Here is a 25372-nt window from a genome sequence, read left to right as displayed (position 1 = left end):
AGGGGAAACGGGCTTTGAGAAAAAGAAACCATCCAAGAGTTTCTCTTTTGCTTCACTGGAGAGGTTTCTGTCCGATCCGAAGCTTCTTAAACCTGTTGTCTGGAAGGAGCCACGCCTCGAGGAGCAGCAGAGCGTGGTCAGTCCTGTGGGGAGGAGAGGTGATGAGAGCTGTCCCGCTGTGTCCTTTCACCTGTCCCGACCTGTGATGTTTGACTTTTTTTGTTTCAACTTCTTCATGCGGTGGTGATCCATGCCGATAAAGTGCTTCTGATAACACTGGCTCAGTCGCATAATAGTCAGACTTCTTCCCAGTTCCTTGCTGGTGTGTGGAAACGTGGGATGAAATGTCTCCGTTTATTTTTCGAGGACCGACTGCTATTGCGTAGAGGCCAGGTTATTTCAGCTCTTACTGTAAAGGAAACCGTTGAGCTGTTTACAGTGTTTTGGTTTTACTTTTAGAGTCTCCACCTATCTTTAATCTATGACATACCCACCCAATTTGTAATCATGAAAGGTGCATCTTTTCACAACTCGGCTCGCAGCTACGTACCCTGCAGCCACACCCACTGGGGAAGCGTGGGCAGACTCCGCCGGGCTGCCTTCCTCAGGGCCTGCTGCTTTCCTCGCACATCACAGGCAGCCCAGCGGATAGGGGCGGCTCTCGTCCGCGGCCCTGAACAGCACAGCCTGCAGCCGGGCCGGCTGGGCCACCCGCGAGCTCGTTTCCCGTGAGTCGGCATGAGGCGGCCGCAGAGCGCGGTTCATTGGAACTGTAGCAGAATGCAAGACGGAACGAGTCGGGCAGCTTCGGAGAGGAATACCGTGTGGCGCTCTGGGTCAGAGTTTTTCAAGTCCCATTGTTTTATGGTGGTAGTTCGATATTTTGTAACGAAACACTTCTTTACCTGTCAGAGGGTTTGTGATATCAGATTTGACAGCCCTGAAAAGCAGGGCTCTCCTGTAAACCATCATTTAAAGTTAATCTGCTGTTGTCTAGTGAGCTAGGAGTGTGATTCCCCACTCAGGAACGAGTCTGCGGACATTAAGAGAGCTGCAGACTTGGTGGATTGAAGTAAAGATGTCCAAATTTTCCACACTTAACCTGTATCCAGGTTTCAAAGCAGTTTAAAGTGGGTATGTCTTTTTCCCCAAACTAGTAGTGACGCCTGTTGCTGACTGCACATATACTAAAACTTTCTTTTAAGCACACGGTAGGCATATGTCAACAGAATCGTTACATTTTAACTCAAACATCTAATTCTTTGAAAGTGCATCTTCCGTCTCATTTTTCAGTTTGACTTTAAAGTAGCTCCAATGCATTTGCATTGCAGCTGTTTTAAGTGGTATACAGTTATTTACTGGAATACCCAATATAAGCCCAAAGACTTAAGGTTAAAGATACTCTTTTCACTGTCATCATGTCTGCAGTGTATTTTGCTTTACAAGTAGTTTTTCATCTGCTGTGCCAAGCTAATGATTCTAAAGAAAAAAGACAGCTGTTGCAGTAGCCTAGTTCTTCCAGTGCCTGCTGATCAGTCTACTAAACTTTTATTTTAATTGCTTTCTTTCTGACTTTATTATATCAGATGATGTGTGACTGCAGTGCAATCTAAAAACAAGGAGAACAGAGAAAGCTTGGGCTGAATTTCTCTCTAGCCCCAGGCTACACAGAGCGGTGAAGAAATACATCTGACTTTCAAACGGGAAAGGGAGGCGCTAGCAGCCCAATATGAAAGCAGGAGAAAATATCTCCCCAAAACTGGTACCGTAGCTGGTACTGTACATGCCAAAAGTCCATCCTCTCTGCCGGTGTACTGGAGTTAAATCGACGTGCCTTACTTTCCTTAAGGTCTGATTGGGCACATCTCGTTAGTCCTCGATTGTAAAGCCAAGGGAGTCTGAAGCAAGAAAATAATAAAAATATACACTGATACATAATGATTTTTTGGGGGGCTGCCTTTCTTTGGTCAGGTTTTAAAATGCAGTTAATATAAACACTTAAAAATCATGTCCTGTAGTACTGTAAATCAGTGGTTTTCAAACTGTGGTACGGGTACCAGCGGTGGTACGCGGAGCGCCACCAGCTGGTACGCCATATGACCCTGGAACTGTGTTGTGTGCGCTGAAAAATCAGGACGGGTTTTCATATTTTCTAATTTAATACGTGTCGAATACGCAGCCTACGTACTAGGATACAGTGCGCACTAATACTTCAGTGGACACAGAGCTACTATGTGATTCTATGCCTCTATGAGATTTCTGGGGTTCCTACGAGATGATGACTTGTAGGTGGTTCTTGGATGCTTTGGTTGGATTAGGGGTGGTACTTGGTCCAAAAAGTTTGAGAACCACTGCTGTAAATAGTTCATTTTAGGAACTGACTTTTTATGGATTTGTTTTCAACGTTAAAGTTTAAAAGATGCACGTGTATGTCTTGCTTGTCAGTTTTCGGATGGCTGCACACGCGTGGTTATTTCAGCATCGCTGTCTCATTGTTCCGGAGGAATGGGTACTGTGGCCCTGCTGCAGCAGGTACAGGTTTTAGTGACAAGAAACATTCAGGGTTTATGATCTGCTTTGGTAAAAAGGCCTCCTCTTCCGCTCTCTAGTTTGATTTTACTAACCAGAAGGCCAAAGGCCTCTAGTTCATAGATGCAGTATTGATCCCCATTCAGAGCTCAATTCTTCCTCCTGTTTTCTGTGAAAATTACATTTCAAGCGTCCTTAGTTTTAAATTTTCTATTATCAGGGTAGAAATGAAGAAAAAAGGGTTTGAGATGCTTAGTTTGGTACTGTGCATTGGATTAGTCTTCTGCAGAATTTATTGAAAGCTGTCATGTCAGACTTTCTTTTTGGGCTTTGAGTTGTGTTGGCGTGCTGAGTATTTCAATTACTCCTAATTAGAATTTACTTCTTGCAAACTAGCATTAGCTGTGTCAGCTCTTGTGGTTACAGGCCAGAAACGACTTGATTGTACCAAATAAAGCAATTGAGGGATTTTAGAGGTAGAATGAACTAGCTTGTTTAATTGTGTAAGTAGCAACACTACGAAACCAGGTTTTTTCAATTTAATTCATTTGAGCAAAATGGGAGGAATATTTTTTTTTCCGCAAAACACAGTTTCCGAGCACACCTGCTGAAAGATACAGCACTTATTTGTCTCACTTTTGATATTTGTCTGGTAGACACATAATAGTGAGCATATGCTTGATCATTGGTGGCCCATCCAGCCTTCTGCTCAGCCTGCAGATAAGCATCTCTGTGTCAACCTTGTAGAAGGTGAAGAGCTGCAACAGTGCAGAGCTCAATGTGATGAGTTGTTAATATGTAAAAACCTGTCACCCAGGGCCACTAAATTGGTTGTTCCAAGAAAATGGAAGTGTAAAGGTTGAATAACTTAATAACTTACTGAATACAGTACGTGAATCCAGTACCACTTCCAGTGGCTGTTGCGCTCTAATTACTAGCAGCGTTTGTGAGATAAACCACTATTATTCCTATAGGGTTTTTACATTTATATTCCCCCGGGGTATCGCCTTGTTAAGAGACTTGGCTCATAACCTGACCAACCTTGATGAGGAAGTTCTCCAAGGCATATTTGATCTTTTAATCCTGACACAGCCTTGTGGGTGCAGTCAGTTGTGTGAAAGAAGTGGCCAACTATCAAATGTTCAACTGATCTGAATGTTTGGTTATCTGTGTAGTTAAAATCAAAATTGATCACAAAGGCGAGACTGTGCGCAGCACAGAGCTGTTGAAAGAGAAATTGCTGTTTTTGGAATGGGACCGCGAGGCTGGAAGAATTACATTCGGGCTGTACAGGACCCGTCTTGTACGCACAGGCTCAGCTATGAAAGGTATTCTTCTTGGAATTGTAGGATCTACAACATGGACTAAAAGCACACTTGTGTTAAGCAAAATCAACTTTCAGGATGTCTTCTAACGGGAAATCCTTTAATATTACTCATAGCATTAACAAGGCTGGCAGCCCAAATGTATATACCCTGCTTATGTAAGATACACATAGTCAAAGTGGTTTTTTGTCACATGCGGTATATCTGATGTGGCACCCTCCCCCGACGAAGGCTTGAAGTAAATAATGAATCGGAAGCAATAGGTGCCTTGTGGGTGCAGTCTGTTTCTTTATTAGAACTAACGTGATGCTTCTACTGTGGAAGGGCATTATCAGAATTGAACACATTTGAAAAAGAGGAGTATACTGTATACGAAGATCTACTCGGACACCGTCATCTTTAGATCTTAACCCACAATATGCGGAAGAGCTGTGTTATTTTAGAGACTTCAGGGAGACAGACCGCTGACATTCATTACCGTCACAGTGGGGAAACGCGGTAGTGCAGAGGCATGGGCGGGAATCGCAGCTAGCAAGCATTTCCTCCTGCCTGACCCCTCGTCCCTATTTTGGCCGGGTTTCTCAGCAGAATGCAACGCTGGGTTCATCTGACATCAGAACTGTGTCGCTTCCTGTTCTACATATATCTGGTTGTCAAGGCCAGCTAAGTTGTTTGTTGTTGTTTTTTTTTTTTAATCTGCTTGAGCTTGGGTAGGGAAGAAGATGTGGATAACTGAACTTTAACAGGTTGAGGTTTCTTTCTGGTTTTGACCAGCTCTTGTATTTGGTGTTGTAGCAGGACAAGCTATTTGTAGGAAATCTCAAGACATGAAATTCTAGTGCTTCAAGCATTAAAGTTTACGTGGGATATTTTTTTATGTATATCCTTGATGTAGTACACTATACCAGTGTAAGAGACTTCCTGAAACGTATTGAACTGTCAGTGTCTGGCTACAGCTTTCATTAGCCACTACACTGTAGTTGCAGTTGCATAGCGTGTCATAATTTTGTCAGAGTCGTGTCTCTAGCTCTACTCTCCAAGTCTAGTTTTACTCAGTTGTACAAAACCAAACTCCTCCGACATCACGACAGACGGAAGACAAGGAGCCTTCTCCTCCTCCGGCTCCGATTCCAGCGCTCCAGTGTGTCTGCCGCACACTGCTCTTCCCTGTTTCTTCCAAGTCTCTGCTGGAGTGGCCTGCACTGCCCCGACTTGTTGAGGAAGTAACCTGACGAGAGCAGCAGCACATCGGTTTTAATGATTCAGTGTGTCTGAACAAGAAGTGAAATACACTGGTGACCCACCCTTGGCAGATTCCTATCTAAAAAGGAGCAGAGAGCGACATTCAAGATAAAGAAATGGCAGACTGTTAATTTACTGGTTTTGCAGTTCCGTTTGCTGGAAATCCCTTCTTTTAATAGATGCCCAAGCCTTCACGTTTTCAGACTGGGTCTGCTTCACAGCTAAAGAGATAACAAATTAGTCTGCTTCACCTCCTAGCTCCTGTGAGTTGACTTCTGTGGACAGTTGTACCCGTATGCATTGTAAAAATGCTAAGTTGGATTAGCAGTGAAGATCTGGAGTTTTTTGGGGGGTCAGTAAATATATTGTGCAGAACATTGTGGCATCACCAAGTCTGGGAGTAGCATCATATAAATGTATTGTGTTATTTTGGCCTTAATTTTCTATTTAAGCATCGTGAATAAACTAGTAAACTGTGGAAGAGACCAATGTATGTAGAATAACCCTTGCATTGTGCTTTTATGAACCGTCACCCAGACAGTTCAGGATAGGGCTGTTTTTACAATACAAAAGTCCTGTTGTCTTTACTGGATCTCATCAAATGGTAATCATTATGGAGTTCAAGTTCCAAAAAGGAACGGAAGTCATTTAAATTAATCTTTACATTAGTTATTGATTTGTAGAAAAAATGATCGCCAACACCCAGTGGTATTTGCATAAAACTGACTTTTTAAAATGGTTTTAGATGTTGGAAGACAAAGTAATTGGTGTGATGATGGCGAAGGGCTCTTGTATGGGTCTGTATGGGCAGTGTTAACATCTTGTAGTCGCTGTGTATTGGGGTTCACGTGACCGGTGGCTCTCTGGATAAGAGGGACTGCTGACCGAGATGGTTGTAAAGACTTTTCTTTCCGGGTGAGTTTCCATTCTGTAATTTTCACTTCCTTCAGCCACTGTGCGCCTCCTTCCTTTTGCACTTCTAGACGATTGAAGTAATCCAGGCATTACCTCAGAAACCCCTCGGCTGCGTGACATCGCACTGTGCTAAAGATATCAGTAAAATCACTTCTCCAGCAGTACTAGGCATGTTTTTTGCTTGAACAGTCTTTGGTAAAGTATTTTAAGCCAAGTAAATAGCAAACGGTCACCTACCACAGCAGTTTTAACAACTACAATTACTAATTGTGTACAATTACTGCACAGGCGTTTAAGAGATTCAGGGTTAACTCTAGGGTGTTATATTTAAAGAAAGTGGTTTTGAAAACTTCATGCAAATCAGGGAAAAAGCCCTTCATCCTTATAGAATTATTCACGTTCTTGTTTCTCATTTGGGGGAGGTTAGTCTTAGTCTGGGAAAGCCAAAATCCACAGTCACCCAGAAATCGCCAGTTTGTATAAACCTGAAACTCCTAAACCTTGATCAGTTCACTTGGCAATTGGTACAGTTAAATCAGGAAAGACCATTTGTGGTATACGCATTTGAAATCATTATGCTCCACTCTCGGTCCTAAGGTCTCCAAAGTATGTAAGCAAAGACATTGCCTCTTTAAATGGTCAATACAGATTTTTCCCAGTGTCTAGAAATGTGGTGCCCCATTTAATCGACTGGATTGGGGCTTTGTATGACCACCCTTGTTTTAAGTGGTGGAACAATTCTTTCAAAAAGTATGCATTTGTGATCTAGGGTTTAACAACTTTAAATTAAACATATCCCTCATTCTTCTGGGCTAGCCAGAGGAACATTTAAAATCTCATTTTTGGTTTCTTTGAAACAAAGCAGTAACCATGTGTTCTTGCTGCCTACATTTCCTGCTCAAAGAAAAGTCCTGATTGTTTTTTTCATTTAGAAGAGCCAGTTCAGCTGAAGTCAGTCAACTGAAGTTTTCCAAACTAAGTTTTCAAGTCTGTAGTGTTATAATCTACAATTGTGCTCATCATGGGTAACCTTCCTACAGAAGGCTGTTCAGTTACATTCCTGTATTGCACAGGTTCCCTGGCAAAGGCAGGCATTAAACACTGACGCGTTAACAAAGGGAAAGAAAATCCATAGCTGAAACTTAAACACACAAGTCGTCATTGTGCTATCCATTGAAACCTCTCCAGAGTTAGTGTAATCCAGCCTCTGCCATTTCAAATGGTGTGTGCAGTACATGAACCTTTCATTTAACAATTCTTTTTCTGTTTAAATAAATCCATGCCTGTTGTCACTGTGGGCAGATGAGGCCGATGTCATAACGAATGGCAGCCTGGTTCCTGCCTCATGCGTTTTTGAGCTCCTTTGGAGGGGTGACTCACTGCAGTTTTATTGCAGGCCCTTTGCATGAAACACTCGTGAACGTCCCTTATTTTTTCTGATCCTTTTCATATAAAGATTGCCTTAAATTGGTGCTGCCATGCTCTTTTCTCTTCGATCAAATTACTCATTTGCCGTAAATTGATATTTCTTGGAATCCCAGTGAACCGTTTAAGAATGCTCATGTACTTTGTCACAGTGTGGTGACTGCATTTTCTGTTACCTGTGAAATGATTCCTATTCCTTAGAAAACCAGAAGACTAGATTTTTTTTCCCCCTCAGATGCTATAGAAGCATCATTGGGAATACCAACTTTTATTGTCTTTCATCTTCCAAGCATCTTTTCAAAATCTTAATAATATTGAGTTATGATGTGGCACTGCACTATTGTCGATTGTTTTCATGTGGCTTTCTCTGTGATTGTCTTGTCACAGAAGCTGTATGAATTATGCAGTTTTGTAGCAAGGACATTTCATGGAGAGCCCATTCAAAACCAGATCAGATCTCCGTTTCGGTTTGACATGTCATGATACCTGATGCCGGTGTGAACTTCTTCATGCGTTACGTTGATGTGGCAGTTGTGTACAGAGCTTTCTTTCTGTTCCTGCAGTAGCGGGGAGACCTATAGAGGAAATAATAGTGTCGTTTTTACACCTGTGACTTTTGTCCTTGCAAAAGATATACCTGGGATACCCTCAGAAGGTTTGTTAAAATCAGACTGTAGCGCAGTCTGTGAACTTTTATATTCTACCGTTTTTACTCACTTGCTTGTTTCACTTTTTCTTCCACACGATTTGCCGGACTCAGTGCAGGTTGTCACCGGGCAGTGACGAGCTCTGCGTTGTGGAACACGCAGGACAGGCAGGGACCAAGGATTGACCCAGCCCTGGAAGCAGCCTAATGACCGTGTAAGAGTGTGTTTACTCGGCGAGGCAGCTCGGAGGCCTGCTGCTGTCCAGCCATGATCGTTACAGTCTGTCTAGGTGACAAGGGATGCCTGAGCTCAAGTAACGAGTCAGTGTTTGTGAAAAGATGGGAAACCACAGGGAGAGAGGGGTAGAGGTGGCGGCCTTGTGCTTGCCTTCAAGTCAAATCAGTTCCTCCATGTTCGTGTGGTTGGCGTTGTTGTAGGCAGGATAGTCGAGGGTCTAGTAGGCACAGATATAATGACTAGGATTAAGCTGTAAATGTGCAGATGAACTTGGACTCTCTTTTTCTGTGAAATTTTGTTTATAGGACTTTGAAATAATTGAACAGTGGTTTATAGCAGCCCATCCATTTGATACACCGTTGAGGGACACTGACCGGTACTTTTTTTAAGGGTGGGGAATGACTGTACCAGGTGGGCTCACACAGCCGTTCAGTGCGCACGTATGCGTGCGAGACTTGACAGAATGCTTCTGCAGCTTGTTTTCGTTTAATGCAGGCTCAACTGCGAGCCGTCTGTGTGGAACTGGAGGGCTCCCGCACCCCGCGCCAGTGTAAATTCACGCCGCAGCTGCTGAGCAGAGGCAGGAGCTGTTGACCCAGGTGCCTGCCTAACATTCTTCAAAGAGGAATTCCATTCTCGCAGGCTCCCCTCCCTTCCGCAGGGACTGGGCCAGTTTGACAGAAGACCACACGCTTCGGGGGACTGTGTAAACACTCTGGAGAAAACCAATCAGGAAAGCCCAATACCTAATAAGTCTGCCCAGCCTCTAGCTTCAGGTTGTTGTTTTTTTTTATTTTCCCTTGCTGGGATAAAATCCTTATCGTCTATAATCGTATTATTGTAGAGATACCGTGTTACTCATGTTTTCTGAGTGAGCTTTAAAAATTTTCTCCATCAAATGCAAAAATCCATAAAATCAGATAGTGTAATAGATTCCACCCTAAGGACTTTACAGATGTGAGGACTGCATTCTTTCTAATTATCAGGATTCTGTTCACAGCAAATATCACAGTAAAGGATAGGCAGGCAGATGAACATATGCACCATAAAACCTCAATTGTTCAGGTGTGCAGAAAGTAAAAGCTGTTTGTATTCTTTGGAGTTTGTTCAGGTTTATGTATGGGAGGAAACCGGAAGGTTAACTGGCTCTGGAATTAGTATGCACACGTTTGTGTCTGTGTCTGCCAGGCAGTGGACTTTTGTCCAATCCAGGGTGTACCCTGCCTTCACCCGTTGCTTGCTGGGGTGGGCACCAGCCCTCCTACAGCACCGAATGGCATGAAATGGTTAGAAAACAGACGGTTGGATATGTCTGCGAAAAAGAAGGGAACAGTTCCGAATGGTTAACGTGCCATATTTTAGTACATCCTAGCTTCTAAAACTGTGGCTTTATTAATACAGAAGTTCCAAATCGCCCATAATGGAAAATATCAAGACCGTGTTTGTCAGAGATTTTTCTTCAGCTTTTATGACGGGAACAGCTACTCCCATATTTCTTCTCATGCTGTTCTGTGAACATTCTCTAGCGCTCAGTTCCAGCTTATTTTGAAGCCTTTAAGCACAATGTCTTGTTACTAGGGATATCGTTTCCTTTTAACTGAAAGCAGGCAGCAGAAAAGAAAAACATACTGAAGCAAGAGAGGCCCCACCTGCGTGGTCATAGGGAGCGGGGTCTAAGGAGAGATTTGAGTGGACACCCAGTACAATGGAAAGCAGCTGTAAAGTTTCTGAGTGATGGTTTCTATTTAAATAAGCTCCATGCACTCCCGGCTCAAGTAGTCCAAATACTAGTAGTAAACTCCCCTCCATGGTAACAATTCCCTTCTCCTGCCAAGTTAAGATTTTGAAATACCTTTGAGGCAACCGCACATATGATTTCTGTAGCAGAGTCTCCATATACTATCAAATTATGAGTAGACACGAAACATAAATGCCTCATTTTTTTTCTAAATACAGAATTGTCCCATGTGATATGCACATTCATAAATTAAGTACCTCTTTTGTGTGGATCGACAGCAAAATGCTTCATACAGTTGTATTGTTGCTTTCTAAAATCTGACCATGTAGTAGTTCCTCTGATTTTGCTCTCCCCTGGATGTTTTTCTAACATGCAGGGCTTCTTTTTTTTTTAAACATAACCAAAGATCTGCTGAAGGGAGTTCCCTTCGTTTTCACGAGTCCCTCACCTTGCAGTCGCTCCCCGTTGCCCAGGCCCGCTCTTGCTCGCACAGCTCGTTATGTCTTCCGTCTCCCGCGTTGGTCACACCTGAGCTGAACACGATCTGAAGGCCACCGTGATCGCGGCCGCTTTTCCGCGCCGGCTGGGTTGGTGTGTTTTTTCAACGGAGAAGAGGTCAGGGCCCCCTGCCACTGAGGGGGCGCTCGGGGTGGGACGGGATTGACAGATCGGCTCACGAGAGCTCCAGGAGCCCCAAAACGCCGATCGGCAAGTTGTTCCGCGGGGCTCGTGCGAGAGGACCAGGGGCCGGAGAGCCTTCCGAGTCTGTCAGCCTGAGTGACAGGCCCTGGGTGACTGTGTGCGAGTGAGTAATTGTTTGACTCATTGCTTGGAAACTTGCGAGCTGTGTTATCGGGGGTGGTTGTATTTTTTTTTTTTTCGGTGAGAAGAAAAACATGCACATGCAAGAACAGCCTTATGAGAATCGCTCCGAACGCAGAATGAAAGTGTTGGTGGCAGTTTCTGCGAAGAGACCAGAGTGTGGCAACGCAGTGTGGTGTATAGAATATGTCCCTTCTTTAACGGCGCCTCTGACGCTCTTCTTCAGAGACGTGCCTCCCTTCTCCCTCCTAACCTGCTTTGTGCAAATTGCAGGCTAGTTATTCTAAAGTTCTCACATGCAAAATCTGAAACCAGCTTGGGCATTTTCTTCTCGGCCGTTCAAAGAGCCACGCGTTCCAGAGCCGGCACATACTGGGGGGAGAAAGATGGATTTGGACCTGTTTGGGTTTTTTGTTTCTGCATCCATCTACGGAGTCAGTGGGGTGTTGGCTCAGCTGAAATGAGGGTTTTTCCAAACCGTTTAAAGGTTGTTGTGAAAAGGGGGTGTTACGTAATGTTTGGAAAGCAGATGTTTGCTTCATATTTGTTCCAGACGCTCTGTGTGGCTCTAATTGAAATGGAATTACTGGCGCCCAGTACTGTGTCTGACCTTGCACTTGATTCTTGCACGGTAAGCCAAGTGGGATGTACATGTACCCCCGCCGCAGCGTTACTGGGGGAGCCCAGAGTGGTGTCATACAGCTGAGGCCACTTAACATCCACACCCAGGTTGCAAAAGCAGCATTGTGCCTTGAAATGGTGCAACTCCCGAAACAGTCATTTACAAGTTGGTTACATAAAAATGCTGAGTTATCACAGAGCACTGTAAATGATATGGCCAATTTCTGTACATTTTTTTTATATATCTTCGGATTATAATTTATGTTCTGGGGTAACTAAACTTTCGCTGAGGTATTGTTAGCAGAATATGATTTGTCATATCCTGCTTTAGGCTGTTTTGAAAATGTTATGCTTTTTAGGACTTTAGGCATGAGATGGATAGATCTCTGTAATCTCAGCATGAGAGGGTTTTTGTGTAATTTGTAGAACTGAGGTAATAGAGACTGTTTTTACTTTCAATATAACATTTACTAGAAATGGGTTGTATTGTATATGTGTAACTAGGGCTGTAGGAAGAGAAGAGACTTAAAATTGTAGCAAATAACAAGTACTGTACTAACAGGGCATTACAGTGGGAGATGCAGTGCAAAGGTGTATTAATTGTTACTGTTACTGAGTTTACGGTTGTGGTTTTTTGATCCCATGATAAGAGCCTTACAGTGACTACTGAGATTCACCCAGTCTTATAGCTTGAAGTATACTCTATCCTTTTCCTAATGTATTAAAAAAAAAAACTATACTAGTGTGTTCGGAGAGCGTGGAGACAGTGTTGTTTGCCTTACTTTCATGTATTAGTGGGAGTAACTAGATTTTACTGAAAGGTGGGCTCAGGACTGACGGCCGGCAAACAGACAAGCTGTGGCTCTGAAGAAAACGCGGAGCTACTCGCCTGACAGCATATTTAAGAGAGGAAGAAACAATTTTGTAAATCACTGTTTTGCTCAAACTGTCATAATAAGCAGACAGCTGTTATTTGGCGCGAGTGTTGTTCTGTTGCTGTGTGCAATAGCAGAAGTGAAGGGAGTTGAGACACAGCTGCTCCTGATCAGGAGACCATGACTGACTAGCTCAAGGCCTGTCTGTTTGTCCTGTACGTGAAGCAGTGCCTACATGTCCTAGGCTGCTTATGTTCAGAATGGAAGAGTCAAGTGCCAAGGAGCGTTGAATGCAGAGTGCTGAACTGTCGGCATGATTCTCAGCACAGAGTCTAGTAACACAAGGAAGAGTATCGGGCAAAAGCCTGATCTGTATCAACAGAGAGCCTTGCCTATCAGTAGTGCACAACAGTAGATGGTTTTGATGGACTACTTGATTGTCCCAGTCTTAATTCGAGGTCTGTAATTAGTCCATGGTAGGAGTTCCTGTTTTATTTCAAAGACTGACAATGAGCAATTCTTAATTAAACAATGCATGTATCCACCCAGGAAGCAATTTCTGTTTAAGGCGCTGGTGTAAATGGCGAAACGTGTTTTTTTTTGCTTGTGAATCAGTCTTTCCAAACCAACAGAGGCAGATTTTAAACCGCTGGGTTTAAAGAGAGATTCACCTTATGGTAAGTTCCAGATTACTGTGTGTCTGGTGCTTTGGTTTCCTAGCTGTGCTGTCACATGCAGAATTTGAACAGGCAGTACCCTTGATAATAAACTGGGGATCCCCAGTCTTGGCCCTGGAGGGCCTGTGTGTGCAGTTTTTCTGTCCAGCTAGGCTTATAACAACCCGAATAAACTCGGCACAGGTTTGTGGCCCATATCCAGATATTTCTATGGCTAGGTGTTCAGACACAGCTGTGTTGCATATTTCCATAACTGCGTTATGGGTTAGGTTGGGGCCAGACCCTCTAATTAATACAGCCTTTTCTGTTCTTGAAATGCTTAAGGCCATCTTGTTAGGACACTAGAGTTAAAGCTTAATTCATATATATCCTCATGCATAGCTGTGGCACGCAAGTAGCTTACACCACCATGAATCAAAGGCCAAATTAAGTTTTAGGAAAAAGTGTATTTCTCACAGTTTTAAACAGTTGCAATACCCAAGGAAAATTTAAATTTTTTCCTAACAGGATGCATGAAATTATCACCAGGAAACACGGAGTAAAGCCATAACTGTCCTACTCTTCATGAAGTTTCATGAAGAGGACGTTTTTGTGACTCTTTATATTAGAGCACATGACTTCCCTGACTTCCTTTTGGTGTGGTGAAGGATTAAAGAATTAAGGTAGGAAAGATCGATTTATGGGTGAAAAAAGTTGTAGTGATGAATGATTAATAGTTACACGCGTTTCTTCACTGAAAACTGCGTTTGTTTTTCCTCAGCCACTCAAGGGCTTGTTGACAGCTGCAGGAGCAGTGTGGGATTAATCGTATGTTCAGAGAGCACGAGCAATAATCTTGCCGAGAGACTAAATGAATTGTCTTTAATGGTGGAGACTATTGCGGAAGATGTTATTACCGTCGCCCCCAGAAGTCTGCAAATAATGAAAGTGGTGCTTAAAAAAAAGTTGTTACTTCATGGCAAAGAATAAGATTTGTACAGTATCATCTTATCTTGAGAAGATAAGCAGTTTAGAAGTCTTAGCTCTCATAATGTTGTTAATAACGTATCATTTGATGTAATATGTATTCTTTTGCCCACTTTCTGGTTGGTAGTTGTTGGTTTGTGAGCACGTCTGGATTATTCATTGAGTTTTCAAATCAGCTCATTTGACCATGCTATTCTTATTTTCGATTAAGAACGCAGCAGAAAGCAGTAGATTTGTTTTTGAGCGTCAGCATATGCCGTTGACTTTGTCAATTATTTAGGCTCGATTTTTTTTTGCTTTTATTTTTCACACCGCATGTTGAGATCGGCTGCATATGAAGCCTTACAGGGTTATTTATTTGATGTTTGTCTCTCGTTTAATTAGAGTGAGCTAGTCTCCAGCTCACTCTCTCCGGCTCCGTGCGCCTTTCTCTCCTCTGTGAGGAGAGGAAGTCCCCCCCGTTATTTGCAAAGCAACAAGCTGCTGGGCTCCGTGTTTCATTCCCCTCCGCCGATATGAAAAATTGATGGGCCCACCGCAGGAGGGGGAGGCGAGTCCATAGGTCAGGCTGGCACGGCTCTGCCAGGCGGAGCAGCTGAGAGAGAGAGGGAGCTTAGCTCAAGATGCCGCTCTCTCAGGCTGAGCTCCCAGCCAGGCTGTAATGAGCTGCCTCGAGCAGCGAGAGGCCCGTTCATTAGCGAGGCCGGTATGACGGTATTAATCCATTAACAGTAGGGTAGACCTCCTTGTAGTAGACCCACCGTGTGCTCCACTGAAGATCTTTCAACTTTGCCCTCGGCCCTTTCTTCCCCCACACGGGTTTCTGGCGTCTTCTGCTCCAACGGCCTGACCTTTGCATTACCTGTGTGGTTAGGAAGGCCCGTTAAAGTGTGCCTTAGCTGTTCTGCCTCGCCGATTTAAAAAAAAAAAGAACTTGAGCTTGCAGGCGAGTGTTCAGAAGAAGCAGGGGGCCACACTGCAAATAGGTGATGCCCGGCCCGTTTGGGACCAAGATGCCTGTGGTGCCACGGTAATCGGACATTTCGTTAAAGCAACTTTAATGGAAGCAGGTCTTGTAGGCGTGCTTTGAGTAACCCTCTCCCTTCTGTGATAATAACCGTTTTTTTCCCCTCTGTTTGACTGCAAGTTTTTCCTTCCACCCAGAAGAAGAGTTTAATTATAGTCCTCCTATGTGCAAAAGACTTAACATTTTCTCCTTTGTTTCCCTTGAAGATTTCCTTGAGCTTAAGGGTGTAGGAGAGTAGTTTATCCTATTTAAGTCATTATAAAAAAAAAAACATAGTATTATATAAATATTAAGTTACTTCATGGTACTCTTTGCCACTAGACCCAAGTCTTAAAGCTTTGCTTCCCTTTCCTCACTTGTAGACAGGCAGTCGTGTACTGCAGTACATCCTGGAGATAGAGAGTTGGGTAGGAGTAAAACCGAGCCCGCTCCTGCATTAATAATGAAGGACCAAAAGCAGGAATAATCCGAGATGCTTTCTTCTGCAACGGCATTGTGGGTGTGCCAGTTCTGCATTGATTACAACCCAGGTGACTGGAAGCCTGGCAGGGAAATTGCTCCCGTACAACAGCTGGAATCTTTTCCAGGCTCTGCTCTTCAGCTCAGGAAGGGCACAGAGATGCTCAATCAGAACAATTTATCTTCTAGTCTGGCATAATCTACTGTAACAGCGTGAGGGGTATGCTGCGAGAATTGGTACTGCAGTTACCCCAGGCAGGGTTGCTTGAATCCCTAAGAATAGGTTAGCGCTTCCAGTCTTAGCACGAGGATTTGTGTGTGGGGGTGTTTGGTAGCGTGTGCTCACTGTTCTCCTTTGACAATTTAGAAATGCATTGACTCTTCTGAATTCAATAACAGATGTCACAGTGTGGCAGCTAATGAAGTATAAATCTTTTTCTGTGGGCTCTAGAAAATGTACACGCCTCTTGCTGCGCAGTATTTTTCCCTAGTTGTGGAATAAGCCCATCAGTCTGCTTTATATGTACATGCTGGTTTGATTTACACAGCATTTTCTGCAATAAATATCACGTTGTTCTCCTCCTTTAGTGATTGCCTTAAAATCAGCTTCCTACAGTTTATGGTATGTTGGAGACTAATGAGGTGACAGACTTCAACATAAATGTTCTTTTAGCTGGTATATGGACAGTGCAACCACATCTCACGCTTCATGTGTTTTGTGGAACTCTTCTATGACTGGGAACAGAGACACTTCCAATACATTGAAAATCAAGCAATGAATCTTCCTTGAGCAAGCTAAACAGAGTCTTTCTGTTCTTATCTAGATATTTTGCATCATGTATGTTTCAAAATCAGAGAGTTCATCCAGTTACGTCAAGATGAAACTTACTTTGTGCTGTGTTTGGCTAAAACAGAGGATGTTTTAAGAAGTTGGCTGAAACTCTTTAAAAACAGTCCAGAGGGACACGATAATTCCTTTTTCCATAGCTAAATGTCATTGGGCAGAGTATAACAATGATTAGATTTTCCTGTGTCCTGCACTGTACGCTGAAATAACACTCTCATGTCCCACATGCTATCATTCAGCATATTTCTTCAAACTAAGGTATTCATTTTGTTTTTTGAATAGATCAAGTAGCATTAAAGGTGTGAAAATAATGCAAAACTCCCTAAATTTTGCTCTCTCTGTAATTTTGTGGCCTCTGTTTCTAACCGTCCCTTTTGCAGTAGTTATCTATAAAAGGTTTGGTATGGTTACAGTTAATATAGTACAGACAGAATGTGCAGTGTTCGATGTAGAGAAAATACCACCACTTCTAAAAAAAAAAAGATATACACTATTTTATTAATCATCATCATAGTACTGTGATTTGAATTTTGTTTCTCAATTTAGAATCTGTGGTTATTTCTCACATGGCCACCCAGTTGTGTGTTTTTCATGCATCAGCTCAAGACTTGGAAACCTTACCTCGGCCCTGGCAGCAGCATTCCAGAGGTTCAGCAGAGATTCAGAGAAATGCATACCTCACCTACAGCCTGCAATTGCCCAGATAGCTACCGGTGTCACTGTGTCACAGGGCATCGGTAGAGCCCTTGGCCACTAATCCCATTCCGCCCTCGGCACCGATCATCCAGTTGGGAAGGCTGGGACTCTGGCGTACCCCACAACAGTAAAGGTTAAACTAACTTGTCCTGAAGTACTTTTGGCCTGGTTCATAGCAGTGTTACATGCTGATGCCAAGGCATTCTGTAACGTACTTAGTTAAGGCTGTATTTCACTCACATTTCACAAAGCTCAGCAGAACACCTAAGAGTCAGCTGAGTTTGACAGTTTCTGTAGCAACACCAGCTCTGCAGAGCTTGGCTTCGTCTTTGCTTTAACTTGATAACGCTCTGATCTCGCTGCAGTTCACAGCAATGTGCTTTTCAGCTTTAATTAAAAGAATCTTCCATCTACTTCCAGATTACATTTAAGTCAAAAGCCACCACATTGACAGATCTGTGAGTCTGCTGTTTTTTGGCTACACTCTGCCTTCTCTGTTTTCCTAAAGTATCAGAATGCTCCATGTGGTTTGTGCTTGTAATTTTAACATTTCTCCTTTTCCACAGTGAGTATCGCCCTCTGACAACCCGTAATCTCACAGCCCTCATTATTAGGGTATAATAGAGACCCAGTACTGGATTAGCCGCATGTTTTTCTTCTTTCAAACGCATCATTAATCACCTGACCTTCCCGCGCAGATAAACCTGTTCGGATCATTTATCCGATGTATTGGGAAGCAGCATCTCTTCACCTCTGCTGCCGGGCTGAGGCAACTGCGAGGTTCAGCTTGATCACAGCTGCAGTGTACTGGATGCTCATGCCATGTCTGATAAAAGGCTCTACTGTACTCCCTTTGAACGCCTCATAGCCCAGCTGTAGCGCTGCTTCACTTGGAACACAAAGATCCTGAATTGCTGTCTTTTTTTTCCCCAACCCTTAACTAAGGGAGACTACATTTTCCTTAACCTAACATGACCCGTGTCCTCAACTTGAGAAAGAGGATCTTAGGAGGAACGACGTTAATTCCTGCTTTAAACCTAAGGAGGGTCATGCTTTAAAGGGGTCTAAACAAAGACCATAGACCTTTTTTTTTTGTTAACTGACCTACATTTCTGTGTTAAGTGGTATTCTGGGACAGCCAGCAGCCACAGGGCATGTGCACTTATTTCCTTTATTCTATTGGAAGCCAGTGCAGAAAGGTTTTCTATTTTAATGCTGCTCTGTGGAACATAACTTGGAGTGGTTCTTGATTGTTCTTGGCATATGAAATATGACCTCTGGGCAGTCCCCCTTTTTTTCCAGAGTTGAAGAGCAGATTCGTCTGAAAATTACTACTGGTCTTGTGTGGAGGTTTAATTGGAATTTCTGTAACATTGGCACGGACATAAAATAAAAGATTTTCTCTACCACTGAAGATTTTTATGCACTGACCTTTTATGAGGCTGAGCTGGGGCCCTTGGACATGACTGTCAAGATACCAGTGGTTCTAGAATTATTGGTCAGTTGCACAAGCACATGAACTGTTTGCTTTTCGTTATTTCTGATCTGTTAATGGGGCTCACAGTTCCTCAATTCCCCACGTTTTGAAACAGAAGCATTACTTCCTGTCAGGTCTTATCTCCAAATACACTGCGGCCAAAAAAAGTTTGATGGGTCACTTGTTTGTTACCATAATACATTTGAAGGAAGCTGAGTAATTCTTTGACAGAAACTTTGGATGCACTAATTTAAATGTGCCACAAAGATGTGATTTTACAAAAGTTCATTAAAAATTGAGGAGACTTTTTTAAAAAATTAACCTTCTTAAATGTAGCTTTTTTATTTTGTAATAAAAACTATCCCTGTCAATGCCAGTTTGTGCAGAACATGGATGATTCCAGGTAGAGAAGTCTTTTTAGCCTTGAACGCATTGAAAACATCAGTCTTGTGAACTTCTTCAGAATTGGCAGTGAGACATAAATTGAAACCTTTAATTGAAACGGAAGGTGCTTTAAAAAAGACGAAAGGGTGACACTTTTTTTGCTTTATAGGAGTGAGAGTCTGGAACAAGCTACCAGCTTTTTTCAAGAAATGGCTGGATTAGATCTTCAGATCAGTTATCTTATAAAAACACACTAGAAATTGTGCTTATACTGTATTTAAGGCCAATGTTGATATTTTTAGTGTCTTATGAAAGTGTAGCATTGGCACTCCTAACAAAGCATTATGAGGCATGTCTTTGTTTTTTGAGTGTTCAAGGATGTTCACTTTATGAAGATGACTTTCATACGTGCCTAGAGATTAATAGTTAAGACTCCGTCTGGCTTTGTTTTAAAATAAGCAAATAAGCACAATCCTGCAAACTTCCCTGTCTTTTCAACACAAAAAGGTTGTAAAACAAAGTATTTAAATGTCGTATCAATCTAATTTTACCCTTCTGTAGGTGAAGTACAAGATAACAGCATTTGCATTACAATTGAAACATTTGGATTTTTGCCCCAGCCTCCAGTCACCTTCCTGTTTTTCAGACATGAGTTGCTTTGTTCTTTGTTCAGAGCTCAGGTGGGGAAAAAAAGCTTGCACCCAGTATTTTGTAGATCACCTGCATTTGTAATACAGTGCATTCACATTGCTCAATTGACATCTCTTCTGTTCGAATGTTTGTGTGTTTTTTTTTTTCTTTCTTTCTCTTGGCTACCAAGCCTCGGCTAACACAATGCCAAGAACAGCAGCAGTAAGGATGCTCTCTCCGCGTCTGCGGCAAAGCGCTGAGACAAAGACAGAGCAGGGATTCATTAGGAGAAGCCGGCTCTGGTGAAGACCGCAGGCAAAGCCTCTTGCAAACAAGTGGCACTTTCCACCCCGAGTAAAGATTCGCGGGAGCGAGCAGGTGTCCTTCTCCGCTCGGAGAGGGGAGACCCTACAGGAAAAGCAGCCGCGTTTTCTCCAGAACCTTCAAATGTTTCTGCTTTTGTTCCACAGAGAACACTTTAAAAGAAGACCTGTTTTTATTTCAAGGAACCCAGAAGTGGATCATCTCATTTAAGAGTATACAGAACCTTCCGGAGCTTTTAGTAGGAGGAGACCTTTCTGTGGGTTCATGCGCAGATTGTTGTCCACTGGAAAAAACAAGTTGGATTTATTGAATTTAAATATTTTTTCTCTACTTCAGGTGGTTTCAGAATGTAGTTCTAGCAGTTTGTTTTTTGTAAGGGGCTCTCATAAAATTAGGCTCTATTATTGTTTTATGTATTTGATTTTTTTTTTCATTCATTGAAAAAAGCTTTAAAAGCTTTTTTCAAGCATATGGTGAAATAGGACATCAAGTGGAAAAGCATCCCAGATCAAGTAGCGCATGTTATTCCTGCATTCATTCTTTAAATCGGCATGTAACCCTGTCTGTACTTTATAAAATCTGGCAGGTTTCCTCCCACTGATTAAAGTCGTTTCAGAGCTTTTTACTCTTGGCAGTTGTGTAAGGAAATCTCAAACCTTGTTCCATCTGCTGATAAGCTTGAGAAAGCCCTTCCCTCCCTAATCTCTTTTCTCCCCAGTACCCTGCAAATGTTCAGGGTTGCAATTGGTATTAACTTAAGACCAAAAAAATAACTAGGTCTCCTTTTTCATGCATCTGTTGATCATTTCTTACAGTCCTCGTAGGGAAACGTTCTGCCAGACAATGCATGGCAGCCAGGTTAGTCAGGTCTTTAAAGAGCTTCTAATGCGCTGATCAATTCCACACTCTTTTTCCATGCATTTCTTTGTGGCAAGGGAAGGCTTCCAAGCATTTATGTGCACAAGTTATTTTGTGCTGGTAAGCTTAGTAATAAAAGCAAAAACCTGCCAGAGCTCAACAGCCTCTGCATTTAGAAATCTCTTAGGCTGGTTTCTCCACCAGGCCCGGTCTCTTCACTGTAGCGGAGAGGAGCAGGATGAAGAAGGGGAGGGCTCGGGGAACAGCAGCTGCTGTAAACGCACCTTGACGTTCAGAGGGTTTTGCATGTTATTGTGTTGTTTGCCTCTAGAATTGTGTAGGGTACCGAGATTACTTGCAGCTCAAGTACACAGAAGCCGTTTGAACTTCCGCTATGGATGTATTTCTACATGTGGTCACTTTCTTCTGTTCTTTTAATAAACTGCGAGTGTTACAGTGACAGTGAGCTGGTAGTAATCCGTTTCACTTCGTCTGTACCAGTGCAGTGTTGATAGTGGAAAAAAATGTTCCGTATTCAGAAGCTGTACCTGGGCACTGTTGTTGATTGTTTAAGCAGAGCAGACGTTAAATGGAAAGATAAGGGTGAACTGTTGGAATTAAGCACAGAACAAGGTGCTAAAATTCATATGCAGTTCACCAGTAGAAGAGCTCAGTGCGTCTAGGCTGCAGTGTTTGGTGCTCCCTGCCTGCTTCGGTTGAAGCAGCACTTAAGGTGTTAATGTTAGGCCTCTGAAATGTAAGAAACTGACTCTGGTGAGCAATCATTTCGTAAGTGTTCTGCAGTGTACCAAAGCCAACCTGTATTATAAACAGTTTCCTTTGGCAAGATAGTGAAGTTGATACTTTTGAGAGCTGTTTTTAGGTTTTTCTGAAAGGGCTAATCTGTGTTTTGTTAATGGAACTTGCTAATCGGTATTGTGCAACTAGACTGTTAAATGCCTCATAAATTGAGTGATTTCCCGATCACTCTGTTTATTTTTCTTATTTTGCAGAGTTGTACACATGGTCCCAAAGAGTGAAATTTTAATTCATGTGACTGCTATTTTTCACCCTCTCGGTGAGAAACACGAGTCGACTGTGAGTTTCAAAAGTTAGTTATGAACCGTCCCAACAGTATGGGGCTTTACAGGTTGCTTCAGTATACTTCTGAAACATTTATACTATCTAAAACGCCAAGATTCTTTATAATGGAGTTTAAAATAAGCTATGGGCTAACTGATCAAAATAGTTTTTTTGCTGCGAGACTGGAATGAGGTGCATGTTTATATCAATTTTAAAACGTTTGTGTTTTTTTTTGTCTGTAACACACCCTAAAGGTAAATCACTGATGTCACATAGTTGACCTACTTAGTAGTGTTTTATTTCTTTAAGAGTATGTAACTCCAGTGTGGGTGCAACTGTTTTGAGCAGCGATTTCCCAATTACTTCTTAACAATTAGACCAGTGGATTCAGGCCGAACAATGGTGCAATCATTTGCCCTAATTATTTGAGAAGACATATTTAGCAGATCTGCAGTAGCCTTCCCAGGGTACTGAAAATGACAACTGGCCAGCAGGGTTCTTGCATCACTATCAACTGCTCTTGACTGCAAAACATGATACCAGAGTGGCATTTCTGAGCCCACCGCCCCTGCTCAAGGCAGATTGTTAATTTCACTGAAGTGGAAAGATGACACCTTACCTCGAGTCTGCCCTGTCTCTCCCGAGACACCTCAGTGTCACAGCTCAGTGGGCCACTTCCTGATGAACGGTTTTAGAAAAGCCAAGATGTTAGAAATGCAGCAGCTCAAGGCGTGGCCGGCTGGTTGGTTGGTTGTTTTAAGCCAGTGTTATTTTAGAATATGTGCATACGTTGTAGTTTTTTTTGTACTTTTGTTAAGCGGCGGCATCATAAGCTAAATATTTTCAGCGTGCTTTCCCTTTGACTTGTATCAGCCTTTTACCCCTGTGTGTTGTCTTTGTGTTAGGAGTACTTCTGTTTTTATTGCAATTGAAGTCTCAGTTCTTGTGTGTTCATACTGTTTGGTTGTTCAGTTCTGCTTTCTGTGCTGTTGAGGAGGGTTTTCTTTTTTTTCCCCGTTGTGGACGTAGTGCTGAGCCTTGTTAAGATCTCCCGCGCAGGGGTGCACTGGGAGATGGCAGAAATGGGCTCTAAGGGGAGATCATGTTTCACCTTGTGTTTTTTTTTTTGTTTTAAAGCAGACTCCTGGCACAGTAAAATGCACAGAATCACACACCTGCACACCGCTGCTGCTGGTGCTTCCTAGCAACTGGGTGGGAGGGGCAGAAAAAATAATGGTAGTTTCACCACAGTTTCTAGCTCTGTAGAATGCTGTGGCATTAAGAACTGGATTGCATGTGTTGTGTCAAAATGACTGGGATTCTGTATTGGACTCTCGTAGGACAGGCAGCATCATGAACCTGCACTGTTCGGAAAAGTCTTGTATAATGGAACACCTGTTCCTACCACGCCTTTTAATAAATTGTGGTCATTATGATTACTTAAATATTTTTTCCCTTGTGAATAATCAATTACTTTTTATTTCTCTCTTGCCTGAGATGTACTTAAACCACTTGCAGTAAATGACAGTTTTAAGGTGCCTCTTTCCTCGACAGTCATGAGTCTGTGTTTAACCTGAAATTGAGCTACTAATAATATTTTCTTACTTTAGGTTCCTCCTTTATACCACCCTGTATCTTTTAATTTTGTTAATTTATAAGACTTGAAACGTTTTGTCCATATCGGTGCAATCCCCAATTGCTATTATCTGCGTTCTGTGAGAAAACCCCGCCATATCCTGTTAGAGTGACACCTGTTTCATGAGCTGAAAGGGGTTCAAAGGTATTCAGCACTATTAAGCAGAATGAACACAATTCCTGTGCAGGAGCTAAAAACCTGATCGCAGACTGTATGGTTACTGTCCCTAATTTATACACGCAGAAAGCTCAGTCACTTAATTGTAGCTAAAACTGAGCTCTTTCAGTAGCTGTATGCTTTTGGATTGCGGAAGAGTGGTGGTGATCTTTTCGCGCACTGCAGAGTGCGAGATCTGGGGTGGGGTGAGGAGTGCTGTGCTGACTGTGCTCTGGATGCGCTGTCTGTTCCCAGAGCTTTCCCTGAGCTCCTCTGGGACTGACGCTTGAAGTCTCGTAGATGCAGCAGTGTTATGTTTAATACAGGGTCTTAGTGTTCGGCACTGCATCTTCACAGGATGTATCTGAATGGCTTGCTCTCTGAGCTTCTCCTGGTTTTAACTTTGTGCCGCAGCTTAGAAGGTGCTGCCATGTAGGAGGTGGCCTTCTGAATGTAAATGTAGTCTTTTTCCTTTTTATTGTAAATCCATTTGATCTTTTTTATTCTCCCCCCCCGCCGACCTACAACCAACTGCTAGGTTACCATTAATGAGGGGGGGGTGCAGAAAATAGATTCTTAATTTGTGTTATCATATCCCACCCCCACTCATCTGGATGTCAGCCAAATGATCATGAGCAGGATGAAAGAGGAAGTGAGGGTTGCTTTGGAGTTCAGGCTGTTTCAGGGCTGTGTGGGCAGTATGGAGGGGTGTGTGCTACGTGTAAGGTATGAGATCAGCCTTGGTGTGGTCTGTCCCAATACGTTGAGTCTTTTGTACTGAAACCTCTCTTACGGTGATGGTTTATTGAATTGTTCCATTAGGAAAAATGCGTATTATGTGGAGTTGTTACCCCACAGATTTTGTCAACTCTTTGGAGTACTGATGCAGTACTTCCTAGTTCTTTTTCTGTCTGTGGTAAAAACAGTATGAAAAATGTCACTATCAAGAGTCAAACATTTATACATGAATGCTTTGCCCATTTCTAAGGCTCAGGTGCTTTTACACCATTGAATGAAGAAACAGGGCTCTGGGAATGTTTGTCTTCCTCAAAATGCACATTGGTGACCAGTTTAGGGTGTCAAGTATTCCAGCTGGGCGAGGATGTTAAATTCTACAACTGAAGGCTGGTGGCATCACTGGTTTTCAATTCAGTTCTTTTGGAATGGTACCTTGATGCTTTTTGTTTAGGTAAATTTAGTAGGAAGTTTAAATACCAATAAGTATCTTTGTAGAGTTGAAAGAATAAGCACTTGCAAAGAGGAAGTTACTGAGGGGAACAGTGAAACACAGACCAACACCCATCTGAAAAGAAATGCAGCTGTGGAGGTGTTGGACATCTGACTGTCATTATCTTCCAGAAGCCGGCAGATCATACGGCTTCAGTGCATTTTGATCAAAGATTTTCTGATTGTTTCCATGCTTCAGTAGCCTGGCCGAGCTGTATAACACTTCTCTAGCTTCTATTCTCGTGTCTCCCATTTTATTCGTAAAAAAAATAAACAAGTTGGTTTCAGCTGGAAGAAATTTTATTGCATTGAGTGAAATAATAAGTAGCTTATTACTAAAGCGTGTGGTATCTGTGCAAGAAATTAATTACATTTGCAAGGTGTATGATTTAAATTAGTCATATCAGAGCATTTTAAGAGTTCCATTTAACGAATATTAATTAGTTACATTTATTGATGTGCATGTCTGTTTTCCACAGTCTTTAATTCCAGTGTCTCACTAGCTTGGAGCTGGAATTGATCATGAAGCTGGTTTTAGTTTCTGTATGG

The 25372-nt window shown here is 42.6% G+C and overlaps 1 protein-coding gene across 1 annotated transcript in view; it reads left to right on the top strand.

Annotated features, from left to right (window-relative positions):
* The window catches only part of LOC102697231 (ras-related protein Rap-1b), a 58740-nt gene that overhangs the window by 10316 nt on the left and 23052 nt on the right, over positions 1–25372 (top strand). The window lies entirely within an intron of this gene.

This window comes from Lepisosteus oculatus, chromosome 7, assembly GCF_040954835.1.
Source record: "Lepisosteus oculatus isolate fLepOcu1 chromosome 7, fLepOcu1.hap2, whole genome shotgun sequence".
Taxonomy (NCBI): domain Eukaryota; kingdom Metazoa; phylum Chordata; class Actinopteri; order Semionotiformes; family Lepisosteidae; genus Lepisosteus; species Lepisosteus oculatus.
Note: the sequence above shows the minus strand (reverse complement) of the source record. Positions and strands in the feature narration are given on the sequence as shown.